The sequence below is a fragment of the Gymnoscopelus microlampas genome, assembly GCF_963454915.1.
Source record: "Gymnoscopelus microlampas genome assembly, chromosome: 15".
Lineage (NCBI taxonomy): Eukaryota > Metazoa > Chordata > Actinopteri > Myctophiformes > Myctophidae > Gymnoscopelus > Gymnoscopelus microlampas.
In genome coordinates this window covers 24,224,593-24,243,256 of record NC_139952.1, presented here as the reverse complement: position 1 = coordinate 24,243,256, position 18,664 = coordinate 24,224,593, and positions in this window count along the sequence as shown.

Genomic DNA, 18,664 nt, shown 5'->3' with positions numbered 1-18,664 from the left:
ACACGTTCCGGTTATCTGGGACACACTCTAAGTTTGAGATCAATCGGTTGGATGGTGTTACGGACAGATAGACAGACAGACAGACCAGGACAGACAGACAGACAGACCAGGACAGACCAGGACAGACCAGGACAGACAGACAGACAGACAGACAGACAGACAGACAGACAGACAGACAGACAGACAGACAGACAGACAGACAGACAGACAGACAGACCGGGACAGACACACAAACACACACTAGGGTGGGTGAAGTCTTAGGCATCAAGATATACAGAGGATATCAGTCATCCGTCCTTACACACAATTAACAGAGAGAGCCTCTGTCCTGATGGCAGCATTTTCCATCTGCTTTGATTTGCACCATCTTGCCCTCTACAATAAACCATCTACATGGTACCTGAGGGCTGACTGTGTCCCGGAGTGTCTGAGAAACCTACCGAAAGCCATGGAGGTGGTGTGTTTCAGGAAACTGCTGTGTTTTTCATTGATTTTAATTCATCTTGCATGATCAACCTACCCCACACTGGGGTAAGTTGTGCAAAAGGAACACTTAATTTGTGAACTACAATATCCAGGCAAAATGTTTTTGTTTCTATGCGTGCACAAGAGCTTGAATTATGAATGGTTTTGTGACGGTGGCCAGGTTGTCACATGTAACTTGCCACTTCTTTTTAGAATGCTGACACTCTTTACTTTGTCTCAATAATAAATAAATAACAATACACATTAAACTCACAACAATAAAATATCAGTTGCACGGTAAAGTGCGGGGTGCGTAATTACTGTGAGAATAATACTGTTTGTTAGGTACTGCAAGACTACGCCACCTTTTTATTTAAGAGGTAGGGTCCTCTGTAACACTCTTTCTTAGGCTATTCACAGGTTCGAGTTTACCCAGGTAAGTACAATACTTTTAAATGAGAACAACACTTCAACACATATCCCTTGGAGAAAGCTGGACGGAAACAGGTTTGTATAAAAAGGTAATCTATTTTATTAAGCTAATACAGTGGCGTCTATAAGCCATAAAATATTGAAAAGCATAAACAAAATATAACACTAATTCTAAAACCTCAACCTCCTAATGCGCCCACTAACTAACTAAAATACAGGAATACAGACAATCACCAAACACTAAAAACAGACAGGGCTTGTGCAAACTATAGCAAATAAATAATGAATTTAGCGTTAAAGTGCCAACTATTACTGAAGCAGTAAAGTGCCAAGTGCCAATTCAATTGCTATATGTCATATACTCATCACGGTTCAATGCAAAAGGTGGGAATGTCCTTATATGGGGTTTAACTGGAGCGGGGGTTTAGGCCAGGAATCACTGTCTCTTCTTGTCTTCGTGCGTATTGCCTGCAATCATAGAAACTAGAACCAGTTCATCTGTTCAGGTATATTTCACATATGAGGTTTAGGACCGTGGGTTTATAAAGGTAACGTTGCATAGAAGGACACTTACTCGCCCGCCAGACTGTACGTCTGGCTTTGAGGGTGTGAAGCGCGCAACGTTATCGCCACTGGACCTCTCCTCCGTTCCTTGGTTCGTCTGTCTGTCCTCCCCGTCTCTGCTGCTACTGCGCCGTCTGCTCACCGTCCGCTGCTGGTGGCTTGGTACGTGCCGCGATCTGTATTCCCCACCTCTGCTCCGTGGTATGTCTGCTCCTCCTGTGCACAACCGTCCCTTCTGGCTGTCACTTCCACACTGCCCTGTATGCCTGTCTCTCTGCTGTCCAAGTGGCTCGCGCTCACTTTTGAATAAGGTGGGCCACACCCTACTCCGCCCTCATTCGCTCTGCCACCAGCGTGACCTGGGGACATTGGCCGTCCGCTGTCACAAGGCCAATGTCACACAGCCTATAGGGGAGTCCAATGTCAAGTGGCTCGGGGACCGGGGGGAAATACATTGTCAACCATAAAACATGCAGTGCAGAAATATAGTTAAGAGAATGATGTTTTTAAGTGCGTAATACAGGTTTTTCATCATCAATAAAAAAATGTTACAATTTGGTTTCACCCCCCTGCTTTGACCCTGTCACATCCCCCCCCACTTTTCCGTTGCCAGTCCCTGCAACTGTCCCTAATCATGTCCATACCTCTGGGGTGGCTGGCCTATATTTGCTCTTCCCGAGCGCCGTGGCTCATCTGGTGCTCTCGGGACGGAGAGAAACCCATAATACTGCGGCGTTGTTGCTTCTACCTGCTCGGGCTGCACTACAGCTGGGGGGTCCTCGTGGGGCGACCTGGGGGCTACACACACTTTCAACGCATTTCTATGTATGGTCTTTTCTCGCCCCCCCTTCTCGGGTCTGACTCGGTACACCAACCCCGTAGCTCCCACCTGTTCCATCACTGCGTAAGGCTCGGGGTCCCACCACGTACTCAATTTCCCCTGGCCATCTCTCTTCCTATTTCGAATCCACACTCTCTCTCCTGGTAATAGGGGTGTAATACCGGCCCTACGGTCATAAACCTGCTTTCTCCTCTTGGCCGTTTCTCCCATCCTCTCCCCTGCGGTCCTATAAGCTGTCGCCATTCTCTGTTGGTGGTCCTGTACCCAGCCACCCACTCCCATGCGCTCTTGCGCTGACTGCACTCCTAACTGGACATCTATAGGGCGCCTCAAATGTCGGCCAAACATTAAGTAGGCGGGGGCATAACCCGTAGCACTATGGATCGTGTTGTTATAAGCATGAACTAACTCGGGTAAGTGCTCATTCCATCTTCCTTGTTTATCAGTGTCTAGTGATCGCAACATGTTCAGTAATGTCTGATTAAATCGTTCCACTCCACCGTTCCCAGCCGGGTGGTACGGAGTGGTGCGACTTTTTGCAATACCATAAGTCTGACATAAATGGTGCATTAACTCGGACTCGAAGTTGGGGCCTCGATCTGAGTGGAACCGGGCCGGACAGCCGAACGGCTGGATAATATGCGTCCATAACGCACGGACAGTGGTGTGCGCAGTCTGGTCTCGGGTGGCAATAGCCCAACTATAACGGGTGAATAAGTCAGTAGCTACCAGAATGTTTTGCCACGCATCAGCAGGCCTACCTAATGTGAGGAAATCAATGGCTATTACTTCTAGTGGATATGAGACTTCAAAGGGTTGTAAGGGGGCCCGAGGCTCTGACCTGTTCCTCTGCAGGCTGCAGGCGACACAACCCTGTTGTAACTGACGCACCGCTCCCTCCATGCCTGGCCAATAGAACCGACGTCGCAGCTGGGCCAAGGTCCTCTCCAACCCAGCATGCGCCGCGGCCGTGTGGATTCCTCTCCATACCTCCTCTCTGCGTGAACCTGGACAAATGATCTGTGAGTATTGTTCTTTGGTATAAGGATCGGTCACCTTCCTATATAACACATGATTTCGTATAATCAGTTTGTTCCACTGGCGTAACAGTTGCCGCGCTCCCCGAGTCCAATTCTTCCTCTCCACCATATTAGGGGCTCTCCCCCGTTCCACGCACCTCTTCACCACCTGCACATCTGGATCCCGATCCTGCGTCTCTCTCCACTCATCCTCCCGGGCTGCTGGCGTCGATTGTACAGCCGCCACATCTACAGGCTGCACTGGGAACCGCGATAGGGCATCAGCGTTGGCGTTGTTTTTGCCCGGTCGATACTTGATGTCGAAAGTAAACGACGCAAGTTGAGCAGCCCACCGTTGTTCCACAGCTCCCAATCTAGCCGTTTGGAGATGCGCAACAGGGTTATTGTCCGTGAATATTGTGAATCGAGCGCCAGTGAGATAATCTTTAAACTTCTCGGTCACGGCCCATTTAAGGGCCAAAAGCTCCAATTTGAACGAGCTATAATTTGCGTCATTCTGCTCGGTCGGGTGGAGACTGCGGCTTGCATAAGCTATTACACGTTCGTGACCGTCTTGGACCTGGGCTAGAACCGCTCCCAACCCACGGCCACTCGCATCAGTGTAAACCACAAAAGGCTGTGTATAATCCGCATACGCTAACACCGGGGCTTGTGTGAGGGCACTCTTTAACGCATCAAACGCCCGCTGGCACTCCGAAGTCCACTCGACTTTACACTGGTGGGATTTTACGTCATTTGGGATTCCTATCAATAAGTTGTTTAAGGGTCGTGCTATAGCAGCAAAAGAGGACACGAAACGCCTATAGTAACCCGCTAGACCTAGAAACGCGCGGACCTCGCGGACCGTTGAGGGTGGTGTCCAGTCCCGCACTGCCACCACTTTCTCCGGATCGGGCCGCACTCCCTCTTTGTCCACGACATGGCCCAGAAATTGCACTTCCCTCCGCAGAAGTTTGCATTTGTCTAACCGCAGCTTCAGTCCATGTCTCCACAGGCGTTGGAAGACGAGCTCGAGGTGCTGTAGATGAGAGGAGAAGTCAGGTGAATATACTATAATGTCATCAAGATATACCAGCAAGGATTCTGTCACCTGACCACTCAGACACTGCTGCATCAGCCTCTGGAACGTCGCGGGCGCATTACAAAGCCCGAACGGCATGCGTTGAAACTCGAACAGGCCCAGCGGGGTCGTAAAGGCGGTCTTCTCCCGGTCCCGGGGATCCATTCCTACTTGCCAATACCCGCTGGCCAGGTCTAACGTGGAGAACCATTGCGCCTTCGTCAGGCTGGTGAGCGTCTCTTCTATCCTGGGTAGGGGGAAGGCGTCCTTGTGCGTCACGGCGTTAAGTTTCCTGTAGTCGACGCAGAACCTCCAGCTGCCATCTTTCTTCTTGACCAGTACGATAGGTGCCGCCCACGGACTGCAACTCTCCTTGATGACTCCCTTCTCCAGCATCTCATTCAGGAGGGTCTTCATCTCCCGGTACATGGAGGGCGGCAACGGCCGGTGTCGCTCTCGTATGGGTGCCGCGTCTCCGGTCGGTATCTGGTGTTGCACGACGTCCGTCCGTCCGAAATCCTCGTCATGGATGGCGAACACCTTCTTCCACCGACACAACATCTCGTGTAACTCTCTCTTCTGCGCCTCCGGCAGGTCATCACGCTCCGTCAACACTTCCATCTCTTCGGGCAGGGTCTTCAGTGGTCCATCATCTTCCACACTGATTACGGCCACTTCCACCTCTCCGTCGGTCCCCAGGGACAGGCTCAGGTCCCTGCCGCCTCGGACATCCGCTTCTTCCACCGGGTACAGCCTCCCCAGCTTCTGGTGGCGGTCCAGGACCAGACTATATGCGTGTGGGTTGCACACTCGTATGGGAACACGTCCGTGGCGCACCGTGACGAGGGCACGGGCCACTCCCAAATCTTTTCCATCCGGCAAGGCTTCCATCAAGGCCTCGTAGTCCGCTCCATTTGGCCCTCTCCAAGCGCGGCCCCAGATCATCACTTCACTCTGCGCGGGGATTCGAATCTTCCGCCGGCCGACCGGCCACACATAACCGATGGACCCATCTTCGTTCGTCACTGCCTCCACCCTCCTACAGGTGGCGAATGCGTCCTTCCACAGCGTCCTTCCCTGCTGACATGGAAACACAGGCCTCCCAGGCCATTTAAAGAGGGCATGCCATACAGCGTTCACGACATTCATCCCAATAATCAGCGGTTGAGTACAATGTTCATCTTTCACGATTACAACTCCTCTCCCTGGGATCTTCATTCCCTCCAGCTCTAGGTCCAATATGGCATAGCCAGTGTACGGTAAGTCAAGACCATTAGCGGCGCGTAATTTAAAAACAAGGGGCCCATTTCCCAACGTTAGGTGTGAGAATTTTTCCTCAAATAAGCTTTGCTGCATTAATGTGACTTGTGACCCAGTATCCAGTAACCCCCTTAAGTGGACTCCTCCCATAGTGATCCCAATAGTCGGACAGTCCCCAATAAACACTTCATTAGCCCTTGATCTGGCGAGTGCGCGCTGCACCCCTGTCTCCCGGACCTCGGCGACAGGGCGTACTAGTTTAAATGATTGGGGTCAGATTTACAAAAGCGAGCAATGTGCCCAGACTGCCTACAGCTCCTACAGATCGGCCTACCTCCCTCATCCCACTCGTTGCGTTGGTACGGCTCCCGGCGTCGTTCAGATGGAGGCGAACCGCGAGGTCGTGTATCGGTGGTGTTGGGTCGAAGGAGCGGTCTGATCTCTTTCATGAGCTCCTGCGTAAACCCCTGCATTTGCGATTTGACGTCTTCCATAATCTCCTGTTTCAGTTTCTCTCTCCATTCAGATTCCTGTGAGGGTGTTGGGATAGAGACAGGTTTAACAGCATGGCACAAGATTTCAGCAGTCCCTTCTCTTCTATGTTCAGTGTCTAGTAGGAAGGCCTCATTTTTTAGGGCGGCGAAGTCTTCTGTGGGGTTTCGACGGGCATATATTCTTAAGGCTTGACCCAGAGGGCCTTCAGACAGTCCTACAAGTAACTGCTCTCGCAGAATGGCATCGGAGGGAGCGGTGTCTGGGTCGAGCCGCCGCAGCCCGCAGAACAACTCTCTAAGCCTCAAAATATAAGCCTGCACACTTTCGCCTGCGCGTTGCGCACAGCCATAGAACAAGGCACGAGCTTGGGAAGCAGAAACAGATGTTTTATACAACGTGTCTAAACATTTAAAGACTTTGGCCACTGTATTGCGATCTTCCTTGTCAATTACACTAATTTGTCGCTTAGCTTCCTCAGTAAGGGTCTGTACTACAAAAGCAACTTTTTTCTCCTCTGTTAAATCCTGAGTGCCCAATAATCCTTTAATCTGTTCTCTCCATTCCCTGTATTTCTCCTCACCTTCTATGCCCGAAAACTTAGGTAGCCACGGTGCCCCTGGATACACTGGCATCATCATCATTACTTTCTTGATTCAACCAAACAAAACAAAACAAAAAGCAGCAAAACAGCAAAATTTCAATACAGTTTCTCTTAGGGATTTTGTGTTGTTCTCTACCCAGTCCTGCCGCGCTACGCCAAATATGTGACGGTGGCCAGGTTGTCACATGTAACTTGCCACTTCTTTTTAGAATGCTGACACTCTTTACTTTGTCTCAATAATAAATAAATAACAATACACATTAAACTCACAACAATAAAATATCAGTTGCACGGTAAAGTGCGGGGTGCGTAATTACTGTGAGAATAATACTGTTTGTTAGGTACTGCAAGACTACGCCACCTTTTTATTTAAGAGGTAGGGTCCTCTGTAACACTCTTTCTTAGGCTATTCACAGGTTCGAGTTTACCCAGGTAAGTACAATACTTTTAAATGAGAACAACACTTCAACACATATCCCTTGGAGAAAGCTGGACGGAAACAGGTTTGTATAAAAAGGTAATCTATTTTATTAAGCTAATACAGTGGCGTCTATAAGCCATAAAATATTGAAAAGCATAAACAAAATATAACACTAATTCTAAAACCTCAACCTCCTAATGCGCCCACTAACTAACTAAAATACAGGAATACAGACAATCACCAAACACTAAAAACAGACAGGGCTTGTGCAAACTATAGCAAATAAATAATGAATTTAGCGTTAAAGTGCCAACTATTACTGAAGCAGTAAAGTGCCAAGTGCCAATTCAATTGCTATATGTCATATACTCATCACGGTTCAATGCAAAAGGTGGGAATGTCCTTATATGGGGTTTAACTGGAGCGGGGGTTTAGGCCAGGAATCACTGTCTCTTCTTGTCTTCGTGCGTATTGCCTGCAATCATAGAAACTAGAACCAGTTCATCTGTTCAGGTATATTTCACATATGAGGTTTAGGACCGTGGGTTTATAAAGGTAACGTTGCATAGAAGGACACTTACTCGCCCGCCAGACTGTACGTCTGGCTTTGAGGGTGTGAAGCGCGCAACGTTATCGCCACTGGACCTCTCCTCCGTTCCTTGGTTCGTCTGTCTGTCCTCCCCGTCTCTGCTGCTACTGCGCCGTCTGCTCACCGTCCGCTGCTGGTGGCTTGGTACGTGCCGCGATCTGTATTCCCCACCTCTGCTCCGTGGTATGTCTGCTCCTCCTGTGCACAACCGTCCCTTCTGGCTGTCACTTCCACACTGCCCTGTATGCCTGTCTCTCTGCTGTCCAAGTGGCTCGCGCTCACTTTTGAATAAGGTGGGCCACACCCTACTCCGCCCTCATTCGCTCTGCCACCAGCGTGACCTGGGGACATTGGCCGTCCGCTGTCACAAGGCCAATGTCACACAGCCTATAGGGGAGTCCAATGTCAAGTGGCTCGGGGACCGGGGGGAAATACATTGTCAACCATAAAACATGCAGTGCAGAAATATAGTTAAGAGAATGATGTTTTTAAGTGCGTAATACAGGTTTTTCATCATCAATAAAAAAATGTTACAATTTGGTTTCACCCCCCTGCTTTGACCCTGTCACAGTTTAATTATTGTATTTTGTGGCAGGGCTCTGCTACACTAAATGGAACATACAGAGCCTTAATTATCATTATAACATCTGTGTTAAACCTACTATTTCATGCCAATATGGCCATTGTTCCTTGGACAATTCCATATAGTGCGACTGTTCTAACTTGTGTTGAATGTTTTTCCATTCAAAAATATTGTATCAGTCAAAAATAGAAAAACCACCAAAAATAGAAAAAACACAAGATTCTATTGCTCAAACAGGATGTTGTACAAAGTCCCAGAGCTGATTGTTTTAAGGCAATAATTTATGCTGAGTCACATATCTTCTCAGATAGTCATAAACATTTTATTTTAAACTTGTGAGGGACATTACTGATTGCATATTAAGTGCAATAACAGAGGAACTGTGTACATGTTATATAATGTACATACATGTTTCATTTATATCTACCGGAAATACAATTTACACACACACACACACACACACACACACACACACACACACACACACACACACACACACACACACACACACACACACACACACACACACACACACACACACACACACACACACACACACACACTTTGTGATGTAGCCTACAATTAACACTTGAAATGTAAAAGGCCATAGCAAATATTGCATTACTAGAGGTCAGGTGTATGTGCATGTGTATGTATATCTATTTGAATGAATAATAAAAACCCTTGATGACAATAACCAGTCGAAGTGACATTAACTTCAAAGGTTAAATGATAGCTGCTTTGACTTGAACATGAAGTTGGACCCTTAAGCAGGAACTCAAACTCAAACTAGAAAAAGTGCTCCTCGCAGCACAGGTCTCCGCCAGGTCAGGAAGGTTATTGAGGGCCAGCAATGTTCGGAATTCGCCAAGCAGGATGGAATTTGAAAAATCGGACGCAACCTTGTTGATCACTTGACTATGGAAATAATGTGTACCGATTTGCATGATGTTTGGACCAAATTTGTAGTAGTAACATAAAATATCATCAGAGGGGTTATGGCTTAATTTGTTAATTAAAGGGACTTTGAGTGGGCTACTTAGAAAAGCCCTAAAATAATGTCAGGTATTATTATTATTATTATCAATTCAACAGTCACATAACTGCATCTGCATCAGGCTGTACCAGCCAGGTGATACGTGTGGCATTTACTCTCTCTGCCATCACTTTGTTCTGTCTTCATTGTCCCGTGTCAATTGGGTAGAATTAATGCCTTGAAAACACAACGTTCACTTATCACGTCTAAAATGGCGTTGAGCGCCACATCCAGCCACACCACGGTGGGTTTTGTGTGGTCTAGAACGGGCCGTGTTGCCATGTACATTCTGTTTCCTTCTTTCATTCAGGTGTATTCAAATGTCAACGTAACTGCACACCTGTTTAATACCTGAAACACAAGAGTGAACACAACTATGAATGAAAAAAAGTCCACACACAAAATATCCATTAGCAAAGCAAAGCAAAAATAAGCCCAAAGTACGTTTGTTCTAAGCTGGTCCACCTGGCTCTCATTGGCCACTCTCAGTCAAAAATTGCAACCAACCACTCCAACCATTGCTCGACTGTTTACAAGACATAAAAATCTGGATGGCCACAAATTTCCTTCACCTGAATGATAGCAAAACCGAAGTTATCATCTTTGGCAATACCACTTCCTCCGCCTCCCTTTCCCTTGGTACCCTCTCCCCCAACATCCGCCCCTCTGTAAAAAACCTCGGTATCATTTTTGATAGTTCTTTTAAATTTGATAAACAAATTGGTTCCGTTATCAAATCCAGCTTTTTCCAACTTCGTTTAATTGCCAAGGTGAAAGCATTTCTCCCAGCCAAACACCTAGAGATGCTCATCCACGCCTTTATTTCATCTAGGCTGGATTATTGCAATGCACTTTATTCTGGTATCGATCAATCGCTGCTCAGGCGCCTGCAGCTAGTTCAGAATGCTGCTGCGTGCCTCCTCACAGGCACCAAAAAACGTGATATCCCCAGTCCTGGCCTCTCTCCACTGGCTCCCCGTCAAATTTAGAATTGATTTTAAAATCTTAATAACTGCTTTTAAATCCCTCGATGGGATGACCCCCCTTTATTTAACGGAGCTTGTGGAACACCACAACCCACCTAGAGCCCTAAGGTCAACTCACCTCTCTTTAATGACTCCCACAGTAACTGCTAAACTTAGAACCAGGGACGACCGCGCTTTCGCCGTGGCTGCCCCCAGGCTGCCCCCAGGCTCTGGAACGATCTACCCCTTGTTATTAGATCCGCCCATTCCATTGGGGTTTTTATGTCCTTACTCAAGACTTACTTTTTTGACCTGGCTTTTAACCAAAATTAAGCTTTAACTTGGATTTGTTGTAATTGCTCATGATGTAATTGTACTTTGAACTGTATTGTGTACTTGTTGTTCTTGTTTTGTTGACCTGTACAGCACTTTGGTCGGCGACAGTCGTTTTCAAATGTGCTATATAAATAAAGTTTGAATTGATTTGATTTGAATAGCTGTGGTCATTGAGAGTTCCACATATAGAAAGCCCATTCATTCAGCCCATAGAGGTTTCCGAAAAATATGTATTTATATACATTATTTTAAGCCTGGAACCAAGCCATCAAGACTCCTGGTGAATCATGACCATAACATATTTGATTCTGTGTAAACACATATTTGAAAACCGCAAAAAAGGGTAGTTATTAAATATAGTATAGGATATAATAAAAAATGTAAATCATTTTTTAAACATTCTAACAACACAAATCTAGTACGGGGCTCCCTGGCACAAAACATTTTCAGATGGGGGTTAGGGGACAAATACATATTAATTTTGGGGTCCATGACAAATATTTGAGAACCACTGGTTAAAATAATTTAAATTTAAAATTGTGAAGCAAGCCCAAATGAGCAACTAAGCCCAAGAATCCACAACCCACACAACCAAATTTTACAAGCAAAAATAAGCCCAAAGTACGTTTGTTCTAAACTGGTCCACCTGGCTCTCGTTGGCTCTCGTTGGCTCTCATTGACTCTCATGACGTAGATGTTCGTACCTTCTTTTTATATACCTTGGTGTAATGCAGGTTATCAGTTGCCAGATTTTGCAAAAGAAACAAGCGGCTGTGTCGATAAAAACAAGCCCAAAAGAAGCAACTAGGCTAATTCTTTTCCACTTTTTTTTGCTATTTTCAAACAGCCGATTTTTCAAATCGGCTGTTTGAAAATAGCAGATCAACAAGCTCACAACGTGTCACATCATGACACGTTGTGAGCTTGTAGATCTGCTATTTTCAAAAAATATTTGGAAAAAAAGTAAAATATTCAGTTTTATAAAAAAAAAACATTTTATCAACACAAATCTTGTATGGGGGTCCCTGGCACCACATATTTTCAGATGTGGGTCTGCGACAAATACATATTAATCTGGGGGTCCTTGACATGAAAGAAATGTGGGAACCACTGGTTTAAAAAACATTAGAAAGCAAGCCCAATGAAGTGACTACAATTTAAAAAATAAATAAATAAAATGCTTATTTATAAACAGACATGGCAACACGGGTATTAGGAGCTCCTTAGATCTTGCCGTCCTTTGCGGTGACATCAGAGCGTGACGTTGCTGTTCTAATCTCCACTCTGATTTGAGTACTCCAATTCGCGAGCGCTCTCCTCCCCCCCATATACACACACACGCACACACACACACACACACACACACACACACACACACACCAGCAATTACGACGACGATTTATTAACAAGCGCTGCTTGTTTGGAAGTAATAAAAGACTCTTATAGTGAAATAAACAACTCATAATATAACTTTACTCGACATAGACGTCGAGTGTCAGTGCTTACCAGGCTGGTGAAAAAAAAGCTTCTAAAACACACTATGTGAGTGTAACGGATACCACTTGGTAGGCAAGGATGAGACCAGGAACCACGTTTGACAGTTTATTCTGTAGGAAACAGACAAATAACACAATATTTGTCTTTGGATGGGCACTGCATATCTATCATCAGACGTTCTGTGTGCAACACAAAACAAAAAGTACATTCATTTCATTTTCGCGGAAAAAGAACAACACTGAATGACGTCATCACTAGTCCCAATGTGATGAAACAAAAGACGTTTACAAAAGGGTTAATTGCACTCAGAATGATATCCTCATAATGACCCAACGTCATAAAATAATTAAGCACTGTGTGCTTCAATTTACATCTGAAATGAACTGTTTTTCATAGCAAAAACATAAAAATACATCACTGTGTTTTAAGAGCACCGCTTACCCTCAGCAGAACAGGAATCCACTGAGGCAGCTACGGCAACACCACTAGGACATACAGTGCGATATGCAGTGCACCAGAATACCACAGTATAAACATTAGTTTGAACCAACAAATATTGGCTGGTGCTGCTCAATAGTGGACAAATTCTAAATTAACTTTTAACTCTGTTACACTCACCCCCACAGAATTTTCACAATATTGGGCAAGTATAGAAAATACACAGTACATTACAACAACAGGGTCTCCGTTATAAGAAAACCAACCTCGAAAGTACCCCTTGGGGCGAAGTGGCATGAAAGCAAAACCAAACTCTCATTCCAGCAACTGGTAGCAGAGTGCCTTATACACTCCACAGGACCCTCACATACTGTGTATGTGTACATACCGACACAAATGTCTTTTTTTTTTTTTTTTTCAAATAAACCACAAAAAAAGAGAAGTACCTCATAAACACAAAGGTAACACACTGTAAACTCTCAAACTCAGTCAACAATAGAGTGTAGTGACACAACATCCTGCCTTGACATGGTCTGTATCAACCTATTAACCGGTCTAATGAGGCGGCCATACCTCGACCTAGCCCGTGTAGGGTCACAGGTATGATCAGTATGTGCGTCCTGTACCCCGTCGGTCCGTGCCACTGACTCAAGAGACAATCTTGTTTGTCCCACACTCTCATCATCAGGATCAATATCAGCATCAATTAATGACCTGGGATTATAGCTCATAGATCGGCCACCACACTGGTCCAGAGGCAGCTCCGAATCATTTTGGGATACTGAAATCTCACTCCCACTATCAGAAACATCCGAAGCTTGCATAAGACTGGAACCAGACAGCCGTGAAATCCAATCCCGGGTCCGTCCCCCAGAATCCACAGTGCCCGGATCAGCCAAGGAGTCACGTCCCTCCCCCTCGGTCGCAGGTGAGCCCCCAACATCAGGTCCTTCACTTCCATCCAAAGGAATCGCACTTCCACCCTCAGAACCGCTCCCCACCATGGACCTCACACTAACGTCTGTGCGACATGAAGCAATAGACTCAGAATGAGTGGAATCGGGTACCTCACTTGAGATATCCACAGGGAGGAAATTTACAGACATGAGCAAATTCCTATGGACCACCTTCTCCAGTCCAGTGACCGTGTCACCAATCCTAAATGTGTGAGTGTCAGCGTTTTTGTCCAGCACAGTGTAGACTGTCGACTCCCATCTATCAGCAACTTTCCTCTTCCCCCTATCCTTCCTGTTTGCCAAAAGCACCCTGTCACCCACTTCAATAGCAGATCCCTTCACCCTCCTGTTGTAGAGCGCAGCATGCCTGTTCTGCTCCTTAGTCGCATGTTCCTGAGCAATGACCATGGCTTCCTGCAGGTCCGTAGTGAGAGACATCACATACTTGTCATAACTCGTCACATGCGAGTCATTCAGGACGGTCCGAAAGAGGACATCTATGGGCAGACGGGGAACCCGACCAAACATAAGGTAAAAGGGAGCATACCCTGTCGACTCACTGACTGTACAATTATACATGAATGTCAATGTTTGTAAACGCCGAGGCCAGTCAATCTTTTTGTCAGGTGTCAGGGCCCGAATCATGCCACCAAGGGTCCTATTGAACCGCTCCACACTTCCATTTCCCATCGGATGATAGGGGGTTGTGTGGGATTTCTTAATGCCCGAAACCCTGAGAAGTTCACTGATGAGCTCACTTTCGAACGACGCCCCCTGATCACTGTGAATTCGTTCAGGAAACCCAAAGACACAGAAGTATTTGTCCCAGAGAACTCTTGCCACCTGCTTAGCAGACTGGTCTTTACAGGCAAATGCCTGCGCCATCCTCGTAAAATGGTCAGTCACAACCAAGACATTTATCGACTTATTTCTGAAGTCTTCAGCTGACCAAAAATCTATACAAACAAGCTGCAGTGGTCTGGCAGATGTTATACTTTCCAGGGGAGCTCTCCCCTCAGGCTCAACCGTCTTCGTGACAATGCAGCGATGACAGTTGCGTACATAGTCCCTCACGTCCCTGTCAAGGTTTAGCCAGAAGAACCTCTGTCTAGTCAAGCCAAGACTTCTGAACTGACCCTGGTGTCCTGCATCATCATGGATACCCCACAGCACCACATCCTTGAGTGACTGTGGAACCACATACTGGGACCGCTTCGCCTTGGTGATAAGATCCCTCGAAACCCTGTACAGCACACCATTGTCCACGACAAGCTTCTCCCAGTGCTTTAAATATCTCATTACGGTGACAGATTCCTTCCCTTTTTCTCTCCTAGAGGGCCTTCGACATCTCTCCACGTAATACAAGACTCGAGAAAGGACCCTGTCCTCCAACTGTTTATCACGCAGGTCTTTCTCTGTGTAGGCCGGCAACGAGTCAAGTCCAGGCGAACACAACTGCGGTAAGTACTGCAACGCTGCCACAGCACGGACCCTCGCACCAGCCTCCCACTCCATGTGTGACTCCACAACGGCAGACACATCTTCCAACTCAATGGATTGAGTATGTGCAAGGACAGGGCTACATGTACTCTGAGAATTGGCACTCACTGAATCAGGTTGCCCGCGATCGCAGGATGACTTGAAGGCCCCTTGAACAGAAACACTTGAAACCCCCTTGACTTCAGAAAGGAGACTTGTAAAAGGCTCAGACAACAGCCTGAGGCCAACACCCCCATTGACAAATGGTACACGACTCAGGGCGTCAGCCACCACATTCTGCGGACCCGGTACATATTTGATGTTAAAGTCATAGCTAGCCAACTTGGCCACCCAACGTTGCTCACAGCAGTCCAACTTAGGCTTTGTCAAGATGTGAGTCAGCGGGTTATTGTCTGTCCAGACCGTGAACTTGTGGCCCTTCAGCCAATGACTGAATTTATCACAGACAGCCCATTTCAAGGCCAGGAATTCCAAACGGTGGGCTGGATAATTCCTCTGAGACTGAGACAATGACTTGCTGGCGAATGCGATGGGCCTGGCTCTGACTTCGCCTTCTGGAACCTGCGACAACACAGCACCAATACCATCTAAGGACGCATCAGTTGATAGCATGAAAGGGCGAGTGAAATCAGGGTGGGCCAGAACGGCTGTATTAACTATGGCTGTCTTCAGCCCCTCAAACGCCTGTTCCTGTGCCAGGGTCCAGTCAGCCGCAGTCAACTTTTTATTCAACAACTTGCACTTCCCGTGCTTCCCCTTTTTCTTTTCACCCTTCAACAGAGAGAAGAGAGGCTTGGCGACAGCAGAGTATCGAGGCACATAGTGCTGGTAATAATTAATTAGCCCCAGATATGATCTTATTCGCTTCTGCGACGGAGTCACACCATCAGACTCCATTAGGTCAGCACTCGTCATCTTGGAGATGCTCTCCACTTTGCTAGGATCCGTCGACACACCATTCTCGTCAATTATGTGACCGAGAAACTTCACTGACTTTCTCAGAAAGAAGCACTTTTTGGGGGCCAACTTCAAGTAGTTTTGGTCTCCAAAAATGCTGGTCATCATACGCATAAAACTCCCAGGGCTGTTGCAGAGGCCCTGCGGAAGACGATTGTATTCATACAGGCCCATAGGAGTAGTAAAGGCTGAGTACTTCCTGTCATCTTGGTGTAGTGGCATGTTATAATACCCAGAAGTCAAATCCATTGAACTGAATAGACAGTTGCCCCCTAGTGCAGCCAGGCAGTCTGCTTGGTGAGGGAGGGGATGAGCATCTTTCACTGTCCTCTTGTTCAGCCAGCGGAAATCCGTGCACAACCGGAGGTCCCCATCCTTCTTCCACACCAGTACTAACGGTGATGCATATTCACTGGAAGATTTTGAAATGATCTCCTTTTCCTCCATATCACACAACACCTGACGTAGCTTTTGATACTGGCTAGGAGGCACTCGCCTGTATGGCAGGCGGAATGGTCTATGGTCAACTAGATGAATGCGGTGCACAAATTCCTTCGCTTCCCCACAGTCAAGATGATGGCGTGAGAAAATGGCCTCGTACCGCATAATCAGATCAACCATCTTTCCCTTGCACCCCTCAGACACATCACAGGACTGTACATCGAGAGTATTCAGCCCAACTGATTTGAGCTTGTCACCAATGGATTGCATGTCAGCAGTAGTAGATGTCGCCGACTGAACACAGCTGACCAAGGGAACCTTCAATGGCTCAGTGACATCCATGTCCTCGAGTGCCATGCAGGGGTAGACATCAGCCACCTTCGCATTGCGCCTCAACACCACAGGTTTGTGAGACATATTAATGAGCTTCAAAGGTACCCATCTATCTCCCCACAATGGCGTAACTATCCTAGCCACTAAAACTCCCCTCGGGGCCGAACGGGCTGATGTGGGCTCTGTCATTACAGTGCTGCCTGGAGATACAATGGTGTTCGCAGGCAGTTTCCCCCACACGAGATACTCACGGCCAGGTTCAAGACAGACAGCTGAATTACACCTCACAGTGCCAACCTTGTCAGGAATGCTATCACCTCTCCAAGGACTCAGACCAGAGAGCATTGACAGGTACTGTTCAGTTTCAGGGTCTTCTCCAGAACAGGGACCAGACACAGTCTTCCAGTAGGAATTGCACATTTTGGATTCACGTAGGATGTGCTTAATCACATTAGTGCCCAGTATCAGTTCATCATCCTGACCCGAAACAACAAGCGTGGGAACCAACATTTTACAGCCATATACTTCCATCTTCACGTTAAAGGCAGACTTAGGCGTGACACGTTGTCCACCACATCCAATGAGAACCACATTCACATCAATCTGATCATGGTTAGTTATCACTCCGGCTTCTAAAAGCTTCGCCTCTGCAGCCTCACTGATGCTACAAGCCATAGACCCACTGTCCAGCATACCCCCCATTGTTACTTTATCACCCATAGCCACAGGTGTGTAGAAAAGACTGTCACTGCTGCCAACTCTGTGTATGTTTTGATGCACAACTTCTATGCCATCACAAGAAGCTTTCACAGACATGTAAACCGTCTCAACGTCAGACATGTCATCGTTTTGTGAGAGTATGTCCAGACCTGCATCGCCTCCCTTAAAACACAGGTCCGCTAGTTTCCCTCAGACTGGGGCTGGGAAGACTGATTATTGGCTTGACAGTTGGCCTTGGTATGGCCAGGGGCCAGACATGAGAAACACAGTCTGTCGGACATGCAGTGAGACACTGTGGTATGACGAGAGTCATTACAGACCCGACAAGCTGTCTCTCTGGCACGCCTCTCACCGGGAGCACGCTGGGACCTTCCACCTCGTGCTGGGACAGCAGTACTGCGCTGTTGCATTTTCTCCATCATCCCTTGAAACATGTCAACCATCCGACTGAGAAGTCTCTCCTCCGACTGCTGAAGATTCTGGGCCACAACTGGCACTGTGGCAGGGCATGGGGCACAGCAGGCCTGACCTTGAACCGAATCTGAGACATTAGAGGGCTGCGGAGGAGGATGATAACCCTGACACTGAGATGAGAGGGAAGGAAAAGAGGGCCCCGTGGCACTGCACTGCTCAGGCATATATGAACTGGGCTGCTCAAAGGTGATAGCAGCAGTGTGACTTTTCATTTGTACTGCCCCACTAATCCTACCACTCGCTCTCACCTCTCTCTGATAATCATCAATCCTCTTTTGAACATCTCGTGCTGTCCATTCATGCATCGGTTTACATTTCAAAATGCAGGACAGCTCTTGGTCGGGGCAATGTTTAACAAACATGAGAGCTACTTCGTCATTCATGTTCCCGGCTCGCTTGCCCTGCCTGCGTAACCCCGCCACAGCCAGGTCAGCTGCATTGTTTACTCTAATCCAGTAATCAACTGGACATTCTCTGTGCTTGGGCAGGGTGGCATAAAAGTCTGCCATAGGGAGACATGAGGAAGCATCATCAAAGTACTGAAGAAGAACATTGTAAATTAGCTCAGGGTGCTGTGTGACATTAAGTGATGAATCACTGCGTAAGGCAACCCTCACAACATCCCTGGCTTTACCCCTTAACCGGCACATTATTTCGTCA